Source organism: Austrofundulus limnaeus, unplaced genomic scaffold (genome assembly GCF_001266775.1).
Source record: "Austrofundulus limnaeus strain Quisiro unplaced genomic scaffold, Austrofundulus_limnaeus-1.0 Scaffold218, whole genome shotgun sequence".
Lineage (NCBI taxonomy): Eukaryota > Metazoa > Chordata > Actinopteri > Cyprinodontiformes > Rivulidae > Austrofundulus > Austrofundulus limnaeus.
The window spans coordinates 340,529-363,037 of NW_013952620.1; the positions used below are offsets into that span (position 1 = coordinate 340,529).

Here is a 22,509-nt window from a genome sequence, read left to right on the forward strand (position 1 = left end):
AGAAAATCTCTAAAGTTGAGTCATCAGTGGCTGAACTCATCCTGGGTATTTTTAATATTTAGAATATCCTAATTAACTCAAATGGAGTTTAAATCTAGAAAGGATTAAATGCCCCCTCTGTAAGAACCCTAAACAGAATCCTCTCCCAGGGTTTGCATCACACAGTTTGACAACCACTGAACTAAAGGATACAGACTGTAGAAACTATATCTTCAAAACATTCATCCATTATCGATATCCACTTCTTCTTTTCAGAGTCACAGGTCCAGCAGTCACTGTGCAAGGGGTGGGAGACACCCTGGACAGGTCACAAGTTCATCACAGGGTCACATGGAGACAAACAACCATTCACTCTCTCATTCTCACCTAATTTAGAGTTATCAGTTAACCTAACATTCATGTTTTTGGTCTTTGGGAGGAGGCCGGAGTACCTGGAGAAAACCCATGCATGCATGGAGAGAACATGCAAACTCCACCCAGCAGTGATGTGCGGTGAGGTTCATGGATGGTGAGGCACTTGGTTCATCAGAATCTGATTTACAAATATATGAACCCTACTCTACTTATTCACCATATGATTAGCAGAAGTTAAGTTATGTTTCAAATCAAATCAAATCAAATCAAAAACACTGCTTCTCAGAGGGAAAATAGGTGTTCATTTAACTAAACAATTAGATGGTGACAGCTGGGGAGGAAAGATATTCTGTAGTGGTCTGTATTACAATGAAATTGAAGAAGCCTCCGACTAAAGATGCTCTGTTTCTCTATGACAGTATGATGAAGAGGATGGTCAGGGTTGTCTACAATGTTTGGTTAGGAGTGTGTGAAGCAGTAGTCAAAGCAATAGGTGGCTACTTTGAAGGATCTACAATATAAGACATATTTTCAGTCGTTTCACACKTTTTTGTTAAGTATACAGTATAATTTCACATCTGTTAATTCATAGTTTTGATGCCTTCAGTGTGAATCTACAATTTTCATTGTCATGAAAATAAAGAAAACTCTTTGAATGAGAAGGTGTGTCCAAACTTTTGGTCTGTAATGTATATATGTAGGAATTTATTTCTGAACATGGTCATATGCTAAAGTCTACAATTCACCACTGTGCTACCAAGTGGTTTGAAAAAAAAATCACCTACTCACACCTTTTCTCCTAGCAGCTACAAAGTAGTTGTGTAAAGTTTCATTTAGTCCATAACTGGCCACTTGGTACTATTGTATTTTGGCTGTGCCTAATAAAAGTTGAAAGAAGGACCAGAAACTGCTTTAGCTGTACATAATTACATCTAAATCTCACCGGTGTGTGTGGGCCCCTTCATCACTGCTTGCAGTTTTAATTACAAGTAGCATTTCTATAACAAATACTTTGGATAGTTAAAAGTACTGAGCCGCTAAATCATTGAATGAAAAAAATACTATCTCGTGCACACCAGGTATTTTATGCACACCAGGTAGTATTTTATGCATACCAGATAGTGTTTTATGCACACCAGTTAAGATGTTGTGTGCACCAGATAGTGTTTTATGCACACCAGTTGGGATGTTGTGTGCACCAGATAGTAATTTATGCATATAAGATAACTCACAGGATGTTTCAGATCATTTTGGACTAGCTGCGTTTACTGAAATGAAAATATGTGACATAAATGAGCTGTATTTCCAGTTTGGCTTGACATACAAAGACACCGCTGCGTTGCTTGCCCGACATCACAACACCCGCTTCAAATGTTGTCAGTCCACAGAGAACAGTTAATTGAAGTTTGAAACATTTCAGAGCACGAGCGGGGGCGCGGCTCCAATTTGATCATCATGCCACAGAAGCACTCTACATCAGTGGTTCCCAAACTTTTTATCTTCTGACCCACAAAATATTCATGGCAAAAACTCGTGACCCCAAAATTACTGGTCTGAGTACACAAACTTTGTTAATAACCCTAAAAACAAAGGCTACATAAATATACTGTAAATACGTATTTATAATAATTTTGTGTTTTTCTAATAATTATAGGGAAAATATTACATCACCAATTATTTTATTACTCTTTAAATTGATTCTGAAGTGCAGTGGTTCCCAAACTTTTCAGCTTTTGACCCACAAAATAACAGTAGCAGAGACCTGTGCCCCCAAATATTTTTGGATGATAAACATTTGTATCAGGTCAACTAAACATGGGCGTAGTAACAATATTTATTATTCTACATTTATACATTTTAGGCAACTAAGGCAACAATGTAATTAATTTAGAAAATCTTTTCAGGACCCCACCTTGATGTTTCAGGACCCCACCTTGATGTTTCAGGACCCCACTTTGGGTCCCGACCCCAACTTGGGGAACCACTGCGGTGAGAGTTAGACTGCAAGCCACTCTGAGCTCTTCTACTGAAACTTTCACACGGACCTACAGCTGACAGAATTTTGAGCCAAATCGCATGGCTGGTTTTAATAGTTGGATTTTGGTTTTCTAAGTTAAATATGTTTCCCTCTCGCACAAACGTTTCAGTAAATCGCACCATCAGTTGATTGAAGTTTTAAACATGTCTGAGCAAACCTGGAAAACTCCGCTGTCTGTCTGTTAGCACCTGTTGGCAATGTCTGATGCCTGGTTCTCCACGCCGCAGATCGAGTGCTTCCCCCAGTCAAAGGACCCTGAGAGAAGGAGCAAAACCCACTGTGCCTAAATGCTTATTATCATATTGAAAAGTGCCTTCCAATCTACTATGAGGTAAAGGAGGAACAGTTGGAACACAATGATAACTAAGATTCTATCTGGTGCACATGAGACAGTAACTAGTGCGCACAAGATTAGTTTTTCATCTAATGTCCCTTTAGGGGCTCAGTATAAAAGGTACATAGGGGGATTTTTATATTTTTTTAATTAAAAAGTGAACCATGGTGTGAGTGCAGATGTTTAAGCTCTCCCACCAAAGTCACTTCTGCAGCTTCAAGCAGAACTGACTCCATAATCTCTGTTAATCTCACTTGTTTTTCTCTGTTCTTCATGATGAAACATCTTCATCTGCTTCAAGTTGGAGTCGAGTTTCTTCCTTGTTAAAAGGTAAAACTTTCCATATTGTGTTTCCATATATTTAAGATTTTATTTTTATTGTAAAGGATTAGCACCTTTTTGATCTCCGGAGACTTTAACTTTAAACAATCCTAAAAGATCACTGAGGTCAGGGGAGCAGATGTTCCTGAAGCTACTGAGACCTCAAACACTTACAAAACTTAAGAGGTTAACTTTCAAAGCCACAGTCTCCTAGGATCACACAATGAAAAGATGGAGGAAAAAAAGTACTCATCATGGAATAAAGTGCTGCAAGGTTGCAATAAGGAATCTGAGGTAAAATGGAAACCATTAATGCCATGGAAGAATAATTCCTAATCACATTTTACGTGTAAATGGTTTTGTTTCTGTTTATTTTTTGTTTTTTATTATTATTGCCATTTCATATTTTAGGATTGCATGAAAGAGTACAGTTCCCTGTTTTTTTTATTTGAAAATTTGAAATAAAAAGTAATAAAAAGGTCAAGTTTCATTATTCAGCACTGAAACCAGTTTATACTGTACCATTACTGCCAACCTTTAGAAGGTAGGAAATAATGTTTATGCCTGTGTGTTTATTTGTCTCTATGTTAGCAGAATATCTCATAAACCACTGCACAAACTTTGATTAATTAATGATTAACTCATTAGTACGGCCATGCTACCCTGAACACAGATCTCATCTGATCTCAGAAACTAAGCAAGGTCAAGCCTGGTTAGTACTTAGATGGGAGACCACGTAGGACAGGGGTCTGCAACCTGTGGCTCTAGAGCCACATGTGGCTCTTTGGTCTTTCTGCAGTGGCTCTTTGAAAATGTGGCCAAACAGAATAAATATATATACATATATTGTTTTTTATACTCACAACAGAAATCAATTTGTATGCAAATATGTGATCAATGCTACTAATACAAAAGATAAAACATGTTAGCTCATGCTAGCCTGGTGTTCACTTAAATAATCCAACTTCTTTCTAAGATCTTTCTCTCAAATCCATCAGAATTACTTTTAAAGAATTTGAAAACTACATAATAATAAGTATTAGAAAAAAATACCTGAATAGTTCATTTGACCTAGTTTTTATGAAATTTGTTAAAAACTACATGCAGTATTTTTCTTGTTTATATGAATATGGCTGAATATGGCCTTTTCATTCGTCCTGATGTGCAAAAATAATAAATAATAAAATTCACAATATATTTTTAGTTTTATAATGTCACTGGCCATCTGAAAAGGCCTCAAAAAAGCCCATGAACCACCAGTTGATAATCACAGTTGTAGCTTGTTTTGCGGCTCTGAACACATTTTATTAGTGAGACGAGGAGCAGAAGTGGCTCTTTTGATCGTAAATGTTGCAGACCCCTGATCTAGGACTACCAGGTGCTGTAAAACCAATGAAGGAGTTGCACCCACATTGGAACACTAGCAATAGAAAAGCTTTGACCATAATAGGTCATAGGATGACTAAAAAAGAAAAAAACCTCCCATAATACATTGCAAAAACTGTCATCTTACCAAGTTTTAAAATCTTATATCAGCTAAAAAGTCTTTTTGATCTTGTTTTGAGACTGATTTACTAAACAAGAATTGATTGTGTAAGAATAATCATCTTGTTTTCAGAATGTGTAAGATTATTTGTATTGTTAGTCTGAAAATTTGACTCAAATTACGTCAAAAATTTCTGCCAATGGAGTAAGAAAATTTTACTTGGGAAGATTCTTGAAATATTTGATTTGACTCAATTTTTCTTATTTCAAGAATCTTACCAAGTAAAATTTTCTTACTCATTGGCAGAAATTTTTGACTTAATTTGAGTCAAATTTTCAGACTAACAAGACAAATAATCTCACACATTCTGAAAACAAGATTATTGTTCTTACACAATCAGTTCTTGTTTAGTAAATCAGTCTCAAAACAAGATCAAAAAGACTTTTTGGCTGATACAAGATTTTAAAACTTGGTTAGGTGGACAGTTTTTGCAGTGTATAATCATGTTATATCTATTACCTACATATTGCATCTACAAGAGAATTAGTTTTGATGGATGCCATGGCTAATTCATCTTTGCCAACAAGAAAATGGCTACGTTTCAGTCAGTTTTACAGATAATGAGCCGTTTGCTGTGGCAGTAGCTGAGAATCATTCCCAGCACATACTCAGAGTTAAAAAATTCACATAAAGCTCATGAATTTGTTAAAAAGTCCAATAAGTGTTTACATTTTATTTGTAAAAGTCTATATCAGATAACTAAAAGTAGATTTTCTGCAGCCTCACTAAGTATTCAAACATTTATTCATCAAAGGCTGCAGGTCTGCAGTTTTACTAGCTGTGGAGGGTGTAGTTCAATTAATTTCCTTTATTGTCAACCTGTAACTAAATTTAGTACCTTTTGTAGGGTCACATAAACAGATGCTACAAAGATGCTCTTAAACATCAGAATGAAGCGAAGTCTTTTTTCTGAGTTTACAGTTTATTGACTTCTGTCTTCTTTTTGTTTGGATCCAGCACACAGGTTAAAGAGTTCCCCTAAAATTCAGGACTCATTGCCTTTTTATGAGCAAGGTTGCAACAAGTGTAATAAATGCTGTTGAATAAATGTCTTTTTTATTTGCTATCATTTCCACACAGGCCTGCATCACTGTTTGGTTTTACTTGTCTTATTGTTGAGTTCAGTGTTTGTCTCTCCTCAGCTGATTCTGAACATGTCCTCCTGCATTTTCATCATTAGCGTGTCAGTTCTAATGTCAACCTGAATATAATTCATTTTTGTTGTACAAAATTAGTTTCATTACATTTTCATTTATCTGTGCACACATCACCTCCCATTGGAAAAATGAATGGCCTGCAGGATGATGTGAGTTTGAGCAGCAAATCTGCTGAGACAGCCTCACATGAACCCAGTGACTTATAGAAGTGACTCAAACCATCCTGTTAGATCTATGATTTCTAAGTTTCAAAACTTTTGTCAGTATATACCTACATTTTGTGTGGTGCAATACAGAACAGTCCAGGAATCACTTATGTCATCAGCAATCAGACTCATAAAAGATAATATTCACTGCAAATAGTGACTGTATTTAGTGTGTAGAATAGTTCATGTTCACAAATGTTATGTTAACATGACTGTTGGCTATAAACCACATTGCTTCCTGAGAAGTTTATAGATTCCTCATAACTTGAAACAAACATTTAAGAATGATGGATGTTGCTGTTCCATCTAAACTTTTAACACTTTTCTGATTACATTGTAAAGAAAAAGTAAAAAAAAAGGCTGATGTTTTTTCTGAGAAATGTGCAACACAGTCCAGAAACTGCAGGGAGTTTGTCTGGTTTTTTATTGTCATTCAGGAAGTTAAGAAATTCCACCCTCTATCAAATCCAGGGTTTATACACATTTCAGAACAAAAAAAATTGCTCTAGTCATTGTCAGGTTTTAAAATTACTAATCTAACTTAAAATGAACAAAAACATAACAGGTTCCACTGTGTTTGCTAGATTTTTTTTTATCTCTGTCACTGTATACGGCCCATGGGAGACGCGACATTAACAGCAGTCGTCATTTCTTTTCATTCCTCGGTTTTATCAGGTCCTTTAATTCCACAGCTGAAGCTGCTAAAAATGACTGATTTTCTTTTCTGGATCTCTGAGAGCAGGACTTCAACCTCCGAACTTGCAAAGTTCTTCTTTTTACTTTGCGCTGCCATTTTCATGAATGGTCACTTCCTGGTATGTGGGGCAGGAAACGTAGCCTTATATGGTGTTGTTGAGCTGGTAATTATGCTAGTCTCCTCTCCTCGTGCACGAGCACCTGAATGCACATTCAGCAGTTTTACGCAGCTCATTTACACACTTTTCCTGAAGATAGAAGAGTTTGCTGAATCTGACGTGGCATGTTTGTACGAGCCATTCGTACGAACAAAAGTAAATGAAATTTAGAATAAAAATAATGTTAGTGCATGAGGCTCATTGTTTCTACGTTTAATGTTTCCTTAGAAGACTGTCACCCAATAAGACAAGTCCCCTCCTTCCATAATGTCATTTTCAGGGGGTGTGACTCAGTTCTGGAGACACTGATAAAAAGGTACTATGTTAGGATGAACAATACAAATTGACATTTGCCATTTGTTTAGACTTTGAGCCAGAGGGAGGCTCTGGAAACAAGCCACAGTGATGAGGTGTAATAAAATTTGCGTTTCTGCAAATATTGGTTGAAATCTGAGTATGTGTCCTGTGTCAATATGATCTCTTAAAGGTGGTTGCTCCAAACTGACAAAACTCCTGCTTTTTGAAAGGTTATGATCAGTCAATCAATGCATTTTATCATCAACTCCTGGCTGATACTGAACCGCTTAAATACTATAGAAGCAGCGGGAGTGCAGTTGGAAAATGTGTGTAAAAATCTATTTTGGCTGCTTTTGATTTATTTTTAATAAATGACATGGTGGAATCTGATGTGTGTTTTTGAACATTTGAGGTTAAAATAAAAAAAATTAGACCTGGTAAAACCACATAACTTTTATTGTGTTCTGCTACATAAAGCCTAGACTGAAAACAATGAAGCAAAACAAATGTGAAGTCATTTTTTTTATTTCTTCCAAGTGATTATTTCTCCCCTTGATTTGAAAAAGTGTGCTATTTGCCTAGTTTAACAAGTTTCTGGATGTTGGTTATCTGCAGTGAGTTGTTTTAGTTTAATAACTGCCAGCAGCTCTGCTGACCTCACATCTTTTATAAAATCTTTTGAAAACAAGTTAATGCTGTTTAACTTGTTGAAATGTTTCCAGAATAGCTTAAATTGGAATGTTAAAGTAAAGTGGAGTAGGCCAGCAGAATTTGCTAAAGTTGGCTTTTTTTTATGCTTCAAGTCATTCCCACTCACATGTCTATTATTAGTGTTTTTTCCCTCTTATTTTCAGTGAAAGTCACAGAGCTTAGAGTCGTGTTCCTCAAAGTTATCGGACAAAAAAAAAAAAGATTAATGCATTCAAGTTGCATATGTGAAATACCTCGAGCATGCGCACAAAAAGAATGTATGCACACACATCTAATATTTGCTTGGAATGCACTGGGGTCTAGTAACGCAACGAGGATGGAAAACAGAGTGAGGGAAGGCAGGAAGGGAAATGGTGGTGGTGGTGGTGTGGGGGGTGGGGGGCTTCTAAAGGGGAAAGAGATCAGTGGAAAGAATATGAATGAAAACGAGGGGCACAGAAACTATAAATCTGGAGATGATGGCCTGAAATCAGTCGATCTGATCTGGAGTGAGTCTCAGACCCTGCAGCAGAAGTAACCAGTCACACACACTTCAAAGAGTCACACACTCTTCAGGCAGTCCACACATCCTATCACAGCACCTAGATCTCTCTGTTTTGGCCACGCTACATCCCTTTTAGGTTTATCTTTATCTCTCTTTACTTTTTCTTTTGAACTGTTTTATTCCTTATTGACAACTGTAACAAGTCATTTTATAGGATTCCTGTGAGCTCGCACTGACTATTGGGTAAAAAAACCTTAACAATCATTTTGTCTTTCTGAGACTTCTAAAGGCCGGTATTTTGGCATTTTAGCTTTTAACCGTCTATGGCAGGGCTATTCATCTAAATTGCTCCTGGGGCCACGGTTACTGCAGATCAACAGCTGAGGGGCCGAACATCCAGCAATTAAGGTTATTCTGTAAACAAACCAAGTATCACAAAGATCTGTTACTTTTGAAATAGTTTATTTTGCTGCATTTAATCATTAATACAACATACAGAACTCTGTGTAATAAGAGCAGTGATAATAAAACAATATCAAAACAAAAATAACACACTATTTAACACATTATTTTGACATCTCTGACCTGCCAAATTTAAAAAAAAAATTATTTTCATTTTCATAGTTTTATCGTCAACTGTTTGTAGTTTTAACTGTCTTGGATGTTCATAGAGAGGGATTTTAATAGCTTATAGCCAAGATTCTGATGTTTCTGTAGATACCAAACATGTCTATGTTTAACTAAAATAACTTATCGGAGTTAAAGTGGAAAACTGGGGGTTTGGTTTTAAGAGATGAATAAACCAGTTGGCGGGCCGAACTTTGGTCACTCGCTGGGGCCGCCAGTTGAATAGCCCTGCTCTATGGCATGGTGTTGCCCTCAGGCAATGCACCTCTATTTTGGCTGTAAGAAAGAATAAATCAATTGATGGAATAAATTTGTCATTCAGTATATTCAGGTCAGCTGACTTCATTCTTTGTCAATGTCAATTTTATTTGTTTAGCACATTAAAACAACAAAAGCTGACCAAAGTGCTTCACAGTTCAGTCAAGACTTATAAAAAAACAAATAATAAATACAAATACAGAAACACAATATAATATACGAAAAAGCTCTAATTGAACATCCAACTCAGTCTTATACATAAGCCAAAGAAAATAAATGGGTCTTCAGCAAAGATTTAAAAGCCTCAATATTATTAAAGAGCTCCCCGATTAGTTGTAACATTAGACTTTATATGATAAACATATACTTTAACTGTAAAATAAAGACTGTAAAAATACTGTAGGCTGTTTAGTTTTTATAATTTTTAAACTAAAAGTTAAAAAATATATTACACGGACGGGGCCATTTTATTTACACACAAAGCATTCTGGGTAAATGATGACATCAACTAGGTCATCGGTGCGAGGCTGCTAGCGAGCTATATCCACCCTGAAGGTTAATCTTGGACAATATCTGATGATCGACTCTTTTAAATGAAACCAGAGAGCGTTGACAGAGAGGAGAAGGTAGAAATGACTCAGCCTGTAACTGAAAATATGGATGGAGGACAACAGAGCTGCTTCATGGAAGAAGAACCTCAGCTTAGCCTGTTAGYTTTAGCGTTAGCCCCTATCACCATATATATGTATTAGCTCAGTGCTACACATTCTCTCATCACTGAGGTCCTCCATCCACATGACAGAGAGGGGAACATAAAAATGACTCAGTCTGCAACTGAAAATATGGATGGAGGACCTCAGTTTAGCTTGTTTGTCGCGCTAGCGCCGTGCTAATACGTATAAGGCAATATGGCATGGGCGCTAGTGCAAAGGCTGAGCTGAGGTTCTTCTTCCATGAAGCAGCTCTGTTGTCCTCCATCCATATTTTCAGTTTCAGGCTGAGTCATTTCTACCTTCTCCTCTCTGTCAACGCTCTCTGGTTTCATTTAAAAAAAGTCGATCATCAGATATTGTCCAAGATTAACCTTCAGGGTGGATATAGCTCCCTAGCAGTCTCGCACCGATGACCTTGATGTCATCATTTACCCAGAATGCTTTGCGTGTAAATAAAATGGCTCAGTCTGTGTTGCAATATATTTTAAAAAATTGACAAAACTGAACATCCTACAGTGTTTTTACAGTCTTTATTTTACAGTTAAAATAAATGTTTATCAAATAAAGTTTAATGTTACAACTAATCATGGATCCCTTTAAGAGGCAGACTGTTCCACAGCTTTGGAGCAGCTATTGCAAAAGCCCAGTCACCTCTAGATTTCAGTTTGGATCTAGGAACATCTAACAGAAACTGGTTTGTAGATAAGTGCTTTGACTGGATGTAAAGAAGATCACATAAATATGACGGGGCCAGACCATTAAAAGCTTTAAAAGCCATCAATAAAACCTTAAAATCAATTTGCAGGTGAACAGGAAGCCAATGTAGAGAAGCAGGACTGGGGTTATGTGTTCATGCTTTTTAGTACCTGTTAAAAGATGAGCTGATGCATTCTGGACAGTCTGTAGGCGATGCAGCAATATGTGCTCAACTTCTTTGAGCACATATTGTTAGACCTGACCAACGTCTGCAACCCCACATCATAGCACTGCCCCCACAGGCTTATACAGTAGGCACTATGATGGGTGCATCACTCTACCTGCCTCTCTTCTTACCCTGATCACTCTGGGATAGGGTAAATCTGGACTCATCAGAACACATGACCTTGAACACGATTATTTCTGCGATGTTTTCTCGGCTTGATGCATGCCAGTGGTTTGACTCTTCTCAAACAGACTGACATCTTTTCCACGACCACGAGATGAGTCTTTCCACATGTTTGTTTAAGAAATAAGCACCTCATTGCACCAGTTGGGGTTAAATAACTTGTTGCCAGCTGAAAGATAATCATTCATGCAGTAATTATCCAACAGGAGGCTCGTATCTAATTGCTTAGTTAAATCCAGGTGGTGACTTTTCTTTTGGCCAGGCAATGTATTTTTGATGTACAGTATACAGCATTTCCATAACAACTGAATGTAAAATATTTACTTGTTTATGGTATAGAATTGAACTATGTGCCTGGAAAATACACAATAGTCCCCTTTAAGTGCGTTTCTAATAAACGTCAGCCTAATTTTAGCTGCGTGGACGGAAAAAACTTGCAGAAACATGTTAAATCTCAAATAAAGTAAACTAAAGAAGCTAAATAATAATTAAACTAAGCTGTAAATTTATTGAGCAACAGATGAAAGTCCAATAGTTGGGTTTAAATCATCGTGTTCAAAGGCATAAACGGCCAAATGCCAGATGACGTCATAGCAGCTATGAACTTCTTTTATATAAAATTTATGTTTAACAATGATGGATGGCTGTCATTAAGAAAACATTGCTGCCAGTTTGTCCCAACAGAAAAGTGAGATCCAAGTTTCCATAAAGCTTTTCCTCATAAAACAGTTATTAAAAAAACACCCATAAAACTTTAAACAGGGCAACCTTCTACTTCAAATAAAACCTGTATTTTCTTGTATGTTGAATTTATATGACAGAAAGGTTTGATGTGAGCACAGCAAAACTTTAGAGGCATTTAAATTGAAACGTGAATAATATAAAGAAGGAAAATACAAGAAAACCTTGTAAATGGCATCATCAATAAAAATTCATAATCATAACTAAAGACAAATGTCTATTTAGACATGTCACAGTACTGATCTGCTTCTTTGGACCTTTATTGGACCTGATTGGTTAATGACTTATTAATGATGTCATGATAGAACCATAAACAGGTGCAGCTTTCCTCTGGGTACTCCACTTTTCTCCAACAAACCAAAAACTATATTGGTTCTCAACTGACCTTAGGTTCTTATAGGTGTGAGTTTGTGTGTGTTTGTTTGTCTCAGTTTCCCTCCTTTGGCCCTGAATTGACTGGATGATGGACAGAAGAAGGTCTGATGGAGTCTTCTCTTTTGGGTAAAGCACACACACTTGGTTTTGATTTAAAGAAACACCACAGTTTTAAGAGGTCACCATTTCAAAATTACTGTAACTGATCATCATACAGTTGACTTCTCCAATGTCAGAGACACACAGATCTGACTTTTTACACTTCATCTGCAGTGTAGAGGTGGGGTGGGATCTCAACTGTTCCCCTCATTGGAAAGATGAAGATGATTAATTTGCATTGAAACAAATATTTGCTACAATTTATGAGTTTTATTATGTAGTCAGTTAAAGACTGGACACTGGTGAAGGCAACACAATCTATTTAACCAGCTTTTTCCCTATTTCATGTACAAAGTATTTGCCTCGGGTGGCGGAGTTGGGGTATCTGGGCGTGATGTTCCTGAGTGATGGTTGGATGGAGCTGGAGATGGATCAACAGATTGGAGCCTTGCCCAGTAATGAAGGCATGGCTTCTTTAAGTCATGATGAAGAAGGAGTTCAATCAAGATTTACTTGTGTTACAATGGAGATTGGATCAAAGTTGAAAGAACCACATCCTGGATACAAACAACTGAAATTATCTTCCACCCTATGCTTTAGTGTTGTAGTCAAGACCACCTAACCCGAGACCAAGTCAAGACCAAGACCACAGTGTCTCAAGACCGAGACAAGACCGAGTACAAATGCTGTCGAGTCCGAGACAAGACCAAGACTATCAAAAAGTGGTCTTGAGACCGGTCTTAAGACCAAGACCTGTTTCAAGTACAACAACACTACTATGCTTAGCCTTAAAGATGGTGTGAGATGCTCTGTCTTCTGTAGAGAGCTTGGAGTAGAGCTCCTTCACAATGTGAGAAATTGGTTAAGGGTGTTCATCTGATTAGGATGTCTTCTATAGGCTCCCTGTACAGTTTTATTTTTTATTTGTTTTCCCCATGGTAAGCAGCCCAGGGGCAGAGCGAGAACTTGCTGGAGGGATTGTCTCCTCTCTGGCCTGGAAACACCTCGGGGGACCCCAGGAAGACCTGAAAAGTGTCCCTGGGGTGAAGGAGGTCTGGGTTTTTCTCCTACACATGTTGCTTCCATTACCAGGCCAAGGATATGTGGTAGAAGATGAGGATGTATAGGGAGATTGGGATTAAAAACAAAGACTATTAGTTGCTTTTACAGAAATTGAGTGTAAGTTTGATGTAGTGGGCACTGAGTGTTGTCTCTAACATATAAACGGAGTTTTCGATCTGAACCTGAAAATGACTATAGTTTCATATTTACTCAATATTAAAGTGTCTTTGTTTCAAAAGCTTGAAATGAAGGGTGGTATACTACAATCATTCCTTCAACCAACCAACCAATCAATCAACCACATTTTATTGATATAGTTTTTTACAACAGTGACTACTGAATCAAAGTGCTTTCCATTAGTTCAGTAATAAAAACAAGGTAGAACTTGATGTCAAAGCTTCGACTTGTATGCCTCCGCCTGCCCTAGACTCATCTGCATTTAAAGTACTTTGCATGCAGTTACCTATTGACCTCTGTTTTTGGACTTAAAGGGGCAATATCATGTAAAATGAACTTTTTTGTGTTTTATATCATGTTATAATGTTATACTCTCATAAAAAAACATGCCCAAAGCCTTGCTCTGACTCATTCATGCATGTTTGAGAAATCCTGCAGTGTTTTTAGGAAGCCATGCTGAGGAGCAAAACGGCAGGTGGGGACCAGAAACGCCTTTTGGGACCAGAAGTATCTCTGGAACGTGTCTTTAAGCCAAGCTTCCTCATAACGGAGCACACCTCCCCACCCCCCACCCCACATACCCTGCCCATGACTCCTGCAGGCTCTCGGCAGTAACAAAGCAAACGAGTGAAAGTGAAAGTGAAACTTAAACTGTCTGCTGCTCTTAACACTATTTCTCACTCAGTGAAGCTCTTTTCAGATTCAAAATACCTTTGAGGAAATGTATTTTCAGATGCCAAGTAAACTGCATCATACAAGTCCAGGAGGAGGGGTGGGGGGGTAGGCCTACATAAACATTTGAGATGTGACAAAGTGTTGTCTGTCATCATGAAAAGGGGGAAAAACACCGATGTGGCATGAGTCACTCTCACCTATCTACACTTTCCTCAAGCTGCTGCTCATCTCCTTCGACCCAGTGTGTTGGAAACACTGTACACATAGATTCCCTCTTGTAAAAGAAGCCAGCCAAAATGAAGTGATGCCAAGCATGAATAAATCAGAGTTCCAAGAACTAGATAATACCCAATGAGACGCTGATGCATGCATGGCCTTGTATGACCTGCAGAAACGTGTCAACAAGTGTGAAACGGGTACGTTCAGCCAGAAGGAGCTGAACTGGAGCTTTGATGAGCCAAAAGTCCTGCCATGTGGCAAACTCCTGTGTTCTACAGGATCGCTGAGTTCAACTTCCTGAAGTGGATCAAACAGGTCCTGCCTTAAAAAGCAGAACATCAGCTTGAACTCTGTTCACACCCTGCACATGAGTTGGCCAGGGTTTAGGTTCACACCATTCTGTTTGACCAGTTTATAACAAGTAAGCCTACCAATGTCCTCACACATCTTTTGATGTTGATTAGCAGATGAAGTGTGTGGCCTCAGGTAGAGAGCTGATTTATTCCTGATAGAGAAATGTTGGCCAAACCTTTGAAGGGCCCTCAGGTCAACAAAACCTAATCTTTTCAAAAGTTGGACAAAGATGTTAGTCAAGCTTTTGAAGGTTTCAAACATTTCTTTGAAACAAATGAGCTTGGTGTTGAAAGCCAGAGGTACATATTATCACAGAACTGTCAGTGGGAAATGATGTGTGGTTTTCAGTGTTTTATGTTCATATTCATATTGTGTTTTTATAGCTTTATAATAATAATAAAACAACACCAACAACAACAACAACAACAATAATAATAATAATAATAATAATAATAATAATAATAATAATAATAATAATAATAATAATAATAATAATAATAATAATAATAATAATACCTTTCTTTAATTCTATGACATGATAGGGTTAGGAATAGCTAGGTGCATTTCTCTATTCATGCAGTGGAGGTTCACTCATCTATTCATTCATTTTCTTTACTTCTTCCCTTCTTGTTTCTGTCCAGGTCATGAGGAGCTGGAGTCTCATGTACAAACGGTGCAGACACACAGAAAGGTTGCATCCAAGACATGATGATATGTGTGTAAAAATTTTGCAAACCCTCAAAGACACTTTACAAATTCCAGCATCAGTCATTCACACACCAATGATGGTAACAATGTAGCCACAGTTGCCCTGCGGCAGATTGAGAGAGGCTGCCCAGCTGCGCCACCAGCCCCTATGACCACCATCAGTAGGCTAGGCAGGTGTTTTTCCCAAGAACACAACGACTGAGACAGCTGGAGCAGGGAATTGAACAGGCAACCGACCAATTACAGGATGACTCCATTAATCACTCTACCACAGCTACCACAGTATCAAACTACAAACTACTGAAAAGCACCTAAATATGACTCCATCCAGTTTTCCGATCTTGAGGTTTTTGAAATGTCATACTGTCCTAATCTGTGTTTTTCTATTCATTATTTTCCCAGAGTTTATTTTTACACTTTTTCTTTTATGTTTCTGTCTGTGTTCTGGGTTCTTGTGTTTTGAGTTCTGTTACATGCTCCCCATGTCGTCAGTTTTCCTCAGTCTCCTGCTCTTGCCCCGCCCACTCCGACCTGATCCTTGTTGTTCTTTCCCCAGGCGTGTGTCATTGTTCCTAATCAGTATTCCTTTTTATTCTATGCATCTCTGTCAGTTCCCTTTTTGGGCAGAACAGGAGACCGTGGTCTCAGATTTGGAGGCACTGATCCTCATCCTGGCCGCTTCACACACGGCTGCGAACCGCTCCAGTGAGAGCTGGAGATCACGATCTGATGAAGCCAATAGGACCACATCATCTGCAAAAAGCAGAGATGTGATCCTAAGGTCACCAAAAAGGATCCCGTCAACACCTTGGCTGCACCTAGAAATTCTGTCCATAAAAGTTATGAACAGAATCGGTGACAAAGGGCAACCTTGGCGGAGTCCAACTCTCACCAGAAACGAGTTAGACTTACTACCGGCAATGTGGACCAAGCTCTGACACTGGTCATACAGGGACCTAACAGCCCATATCAATGGACCTGGTACCCCATACTCCCAGAGTACCCCCCACAGGAGTCCCCTGAGGGGCACGGTTGAGCGCCTTCTCCAAGTCCACAAAACACATGTAGACTGGTTGGGCCAACTCCCATGCACCCTCCAAGACCCTGCTGAGGGTGTAGAGCTGGTCCACTATTCCACGACCAAGATGAAAACCACACTGCTCTTCCTGTTCCTAAACATGAACATATCATTTTTTAAAAGAAGTTGGAAAAGATCAGAAATCAGAACAGACGTACTTAAAACATTATCCCAGTTTTGTCAACTATAAACACGATTTATGTCTTATGCCTGTTACAAAACACTAAACACATTTACTACCACATTTACTTTAAAAACAGAAAGACATCATGAGAACTTTCAAATGACCAATCTGCTCTGCTCCAAAACTGGTTTCAACAGCGTTCACAGATTACAGTCTAATACCTTCCTGCATAGTTATTTGAGAAATGGAAAATTTTTGTGAGCAGAAAAATGTAGCATCTGTGCAGGGACGGATTTGGCAAACAAAATTGTTCTTCCCATGATGCTTCTGAAATGATGACATTTCCTGAGATGTTGATGAAATATTTTTGGCCAAATCTGTTTGTTTTGTTCTTCTCTACAGTTTTTACAAGTGAGTTGGGCATGCTATTTTTTTTTAGTGTCTGGCACAAAGGATTGCTGAGCTTACAGAAGAAATGTTTTGTTCTAACTTCTAGGTTAACTGAATTGAGAAAATTCTAAACTATATATGTTTCCACCAGTCTGCATAAACCAATGAGATTATATGAAAAATATTTGTTTGATTTAGTGATTAAATCTAACTTTTATAAATGACTGTTATTTCTTTTACAAAAATGTTTTATTTTGCAAAGAATTTTCATGTTCTGTTATTTTTCAGAAGATTTTTTAAAGAAAGCTTTGTTCATGTAAAAATACACGTAAGCAAAACTCATATTGAATTCACATTGTTATGTAATAATCTCTGTAGCACCAAAAAGGAAAAAAGCTAACCACAAGAGGTTTTTCAGGTTAAATAAATACACATATACATACATTTAACCACAGAACCTCATTATAAAACCAGAAGAAAAGCTGTCAAACATAAAACGATCATTTTAAAAACAAGTCCATACACATTTTTTCTAAAGAGGAGCAACATTTGAATGAATTAGACTTCTCAGGAGTTTTGATGTGGATATAAATTAGTATTTGCTGTCAGGCATCTTGAATTTACTGCTGTGATGTATCCTTGATCTTGGCTGATGAAAAGAATGTTGTCAGAACGATATAAATAGCGCATCTACACCTAAAAGTCTAAATGCTCTATAAAATTTAATAGCAAAGCTTGTTGTCCTCTTGTTAATTACTCAAATTGTCTGCTCAATGTCGGATTTATAGTCATGTAATGAAACTCAAACCTCTATTAAATAAATGAAAGCAGTGGGAATAAAGGGCCCAACACACTCCATCTGGAGCCAGTCGGCTCGTAGTCACATGGTTGTGAGATTTTTTTTCATACACACCTTTCATAGTCCATGAAATACACGGTGCAGAGCTTCTGGGAAAGCCCTCCTCTGCTGAACATGGCACGACACGGGTTTTTTTTTCACCAGGGTTTCCACTCCGTCCTTGCATTAACAGTTTAACCACAAATCTGCTACAAAGACAGACTCCTCTGTGAAAAACATCTGTACTATCTCCGTCTAAGAGATTTTGACCATTTGACTACCTTTACAAGCGTCTGGAAGAGTCATCTAGATGGATGATTTTTCTGACGGCCTCAGACAACTGCTCCTCAAAACTATCAAACTAGCATAACCGCTGGTTTCTGGAAGCTGTCAGAGTGGTTTTCGAAATAAACAAAAATGCCCATGAACGTCTGACCAATCACACAATACTTAGTTTGCACATACTCCTGTGAGAAAAAAGGTTTGACCCGGGTTCTTGTGTTCTGAAGGGGTGAATGAAGCCACTCCAAGAACAAAATCGCACAACCACATCAATGAGAATTGATGTCACTGCTTCAGCCGGACAGGAACCTTACAAATGGCAGAGTTGTTGTCTGTCATCCGAATAAATGACTGGCTTGTCCCTAACTGAGAAACCGGTCCAAATAACCCAGTCCTGTCATCTCTTTGTAGAGGTGACCATAATCATGGAGGACAGTTCTATCTTACCTATGTGTTTTAACAAGACTCATTAGTTATGCTCTTGTCTCACAGCTGAAGGTTGATAAAGAGTGAAGATTATCCTGCTAGTTTATGTTCCACTAACAATCACAGAGTATTACTACATATTGTTGTGTCTATAAAGATCATGAACATTGGACAATTATAAATATTACACTCTATCCCCATTCATTCATACATAAATGCAAACTCAGTTCTGAACTGCTAACAGACAAAGGCTCTATGACTCTGTGGTTCTGTGTGCCAATACTTCCAACTTTCTTATTAATCTGATTCAATATTTTGGTATTGCAAAGCAAAGACAGGACTTGGAAAAACACTCCGTCAGTCCATCGGTGTAGTGAGCTGAATAACTTAAAAAATAAGTCACTTACACTTTGATGTGTGGCTACTCGATTCTATAGGAGTCACAACAAGGGGTGAACCCAAACAAAAGATTTGGCAACTATTTTATGCTGGATGTGCATCCTGGTGCAACCTGGACTAAAACCTGTAACCTCAGGATCATGAAACCTCAGCACTGAACACAGGGCTACAGCAGCCTCTATTCTATTTTTGATTTCATTTCATGTCATTGATTTATTTAAAAAGATAGTAAACAATGATCACTATTCAAAGAACATAAATGTAGCAGAGTGAGCACAACGGTTAAATTTCATTCATCGTCACAAACACAATGTAGCGATTTTGTTATTTTGTTGGCTGATTTCCCTCTACACCTCCTTGAATAGAAGGGGCAGAGCCACATCTACTCACCCTGTTGCCGATCCTGGTTGATGACGTCGCTTGGCATAAAAGCACTTGTTGCACAAATTCCTCGCTGGAATATTACGGGATTCTGGTAACAGTAGTGACGGCCTCTGAACATTGTGCTTTAAATCTCTAAGTAACTTTGTATTCTCTGTATTTTGCAAGACACCCTGTGGATACACACTCTTGCCTTACCGGTGCCCCTGGACCCAACCTTCAACCTTCTTGGCCTCTTACCTGGATCAGCTCTCAGTGTTCCATCCTCTCTCCATCTCATCTCATCCTACTTCCTACACTTACCTCATGTCTACTGACCTCCTGGAACCTTGGTACCCTCCTCTCCAAGCCAATCTCCTCATCAGTCACTATAATCAAAGAACACAGATCAATTCTGAGTTTAATTATCTTCAGTCATCTCCAGACTTACTGACCAGTTATCTCTGTCTCTCATGAGACAAAATACATTCAATGTAAATGAAGTTACTTACCTTTTCTGTACGGTCTCCCTCATTGTTGGCTGAACTTTTCTGGGTGCTCTTTTTGTTAATCCTGATACTAAATAAAAACCTTTTATAGAATAAGTCCTAAATCATTCCATAAAACAAAACATACGAACATCACACTCTAAAATTTCATGAGTGTGTGCGTGCACATTTAATCTATTGGAGTACACATTAGAAAAGGAAATTTATTTTTATTGATAATTCTTTTATATTATTGTAAGTCGATCATCTGTCATGGTCTATGTTTATTTTCTTTAACTTTCTAGTGTTTTCAATGTTCCCCTGTGTTGCTCTGCCCTTCAGCCCCGCCCACGCACACCTGATCCCTCTTGTGTTTCTGATTTGTCTCTTAATTTGTTTGCCTTTATATTTGGTGTCTTGTCCTCAGTCTGTATCCGTTCATTGTGCTGTTTACATAGCCATTGTGGTGGTCTCTGTGTTCCTGTTCTCCTGAGTTTTTGAGCTGTCCTGCCAGCCTTTTTATTTTATTAATAAATCTTTTGTTAAACTTTGGATTTTTGCCTGCGCCCTGAGTTTATCCTGCCTGCAGCTCACATCATCATCATTGTTTATTTATAAAGCACAATAAAAACCAAAGTGCTGTACAGGTGCATAAAATAAAAACAATGAACAAAGTACAGTAATAAAATGAACAATAAAATCAAACAAAACAGCAAAGGCTGGCCTAATGATCCTGCTCTTCAGACTCAAATGCCTGTTTAAACAGATGAGTTTTTAATAGACTTAAACTCAGAGACCCAGCAGACCTCACAGACAGAGGGAGATTGTTCCAGAGCCGAGGTCCCGCAACTGAAAAGGCTCTATCTCCCCTGGTCACAAGCCAAGACCTGGGAACAACTAAAAGCTTTTGATTTACAGATCTCAGGGATCTATTTGGAATGTGAGGCTGTAAAAGCTCAGTGAGATAATTAGGTGACAAACCATTTAGACATTTAAAAACTAAAAACCAAATCTTAAAAACAATTCTAAAACAGGCAACCAGTGAAGAGAATGCAAAATCGGAGTGATGTGTTCGCGACGTCTTTTCCCTGTTAATAAACGGGCAGCTGAGTTCTGAACCAGCTGTAGACGAYGAACCAAAGACTGATCCATCCCACAATAAATAGAGTTGCAGTAGTCCAGTCTAGAAGTGATAAAAGCATGAATTACCTTCTCAAGTGCATTATGAGGCAGGTAATCTTTGACTTATAAGTCTCAAATGATAAAAGCTAGACTGGACTACTGCACTGACCTGTTCTTTAAATTTAAAATCAGAATCCAAAAACACCCCAAGATTTCTAACAGACACACGGCCAGACAAGGGGTCCAGTGGTCCAACAGCACTACTGCATCCTGTCAGTTTATCAGAGTTACCAAATAAAATGACCTCTGTCTTTTTATCATTAAGATAAAGAAAGTTCAGGTCCATCCATGCGCTTGCAGCTTTTAAGCATTCAAGTAGCCTATTTACAGACTGGGATCCGCTAGATCTTAATCTGAATGTCATCAGCATAAAAATTGTATGACACGTTATATTTGTGAAAAATAGATCCCAGGGGGAGCAAGTACAATGAAAATAAAATTGGCCCTAAAATGGAGCCTTGAGGTACTCCATACTGAAGGTGAGCAACAAATGAAAAAAACTGTCCCAACTGGACCGAGAAGCTTCTGTTGGACAAGTAGGATCTAAACCATTTTAAAACTGTACCTTTCATACCAACAGAAGTCTCCAGCCTTGATATTTAAATGTCATGATCTACTGTATCAAATGCAGCTGTAAGATCAAGAAGAATTAAAACAGTAGATTCACCAGAGTCAGCAGTTAAAAATAAATCATTGCACACCCTGAGAAGTGCAGTTTCAGTGCTGTGACAAGACTTAAACCAGACTGAAACTTCTCATAAATATCATTAAGACATAGGTGCTCATGTAGCTGAATAAAAACAACCTTCTCTAAAAGTTTTGAAAGAAAGGGCAATTTAGAAATTGGCCTAAAGTTTGACAGAACTGTAGGATCCAAGCTGCTCTTCTTAAGAAGTGGTTGGACCACAGCATGTTTAAATGCTGCTGGAACACAACCTGAAGAAAGAGGTGTTAACAAAATTTAAAATCCATGGACCTACAGAATTAAAAATCTCCTTCAGCAGCCTAGGTGGAACACTGTCACCAGGACAATGTGAAGGCCTCAGCTTCAAGGCTATTTCAGAAACCTCAGATAAGGACACAGGTTCAAAATGATCTAAAATAGCTGAGGAAACAGGAGGCAAAGCAGGATCAGGAGTGCAATGAGTGGGTAAAAACCTGACAGCACGGACTTTTTCATTAAAATATGTTAAAAACCCTTCACAAAGTAAAACAGAGGGAGTCAAACAAGAAGAATCAGAAGGATTCAGGAGAGAATTCAAAGAATCAAAAAGAATCCGAGGCTTGCTAATRTTTACAGACACTAAATTACGAATAAAATTAGCCTTGGCAGTTCTGACAGCGGCCTGATACTCCGTTAAGCTGTGTTTGAACATTTCCATGGAAACGTGAAGCCTGTCCTTCTTCCACTTTCTCTCCGCCCTCCGACAGGTGCGTCTCAGTGTGCGAGTGAGTTCATTCAGCCAAGGTGACACTCGTTTTGTCTTAAAAGGAGCAATATCGTCCAAAATAGCMGAGCAAACGGAG

The 22,509-nt window shown here is 38.2% G+C and overlaps 1 long non-coding RNA gene across 1 annotated transcript in view; it reads left to right on the top strand.

Annotated features, from left to right (window-relative positions):
* Nucleotides 1-19,525, top strand: part of LOC106525222 (uncharacterized) — a 35,984-nt gene extending 16,459 nt beyond the window's left edge. Inside the window, exons 2-3 of the long non-coding RNA XR_001311091.1 lie at nt 12,178-12,247; nt 19,502-19,525. This is a non-coding gene — a long non-coding RNA (uncharacterized LOC106525222). The remainder of the gene's footprint in view (nt 1-12,177; nt 12,248-19,501) is intronic.
* The last annotated feature ends 2,984 nt before the right edge of the window (nt 19,526-22,509 follow it).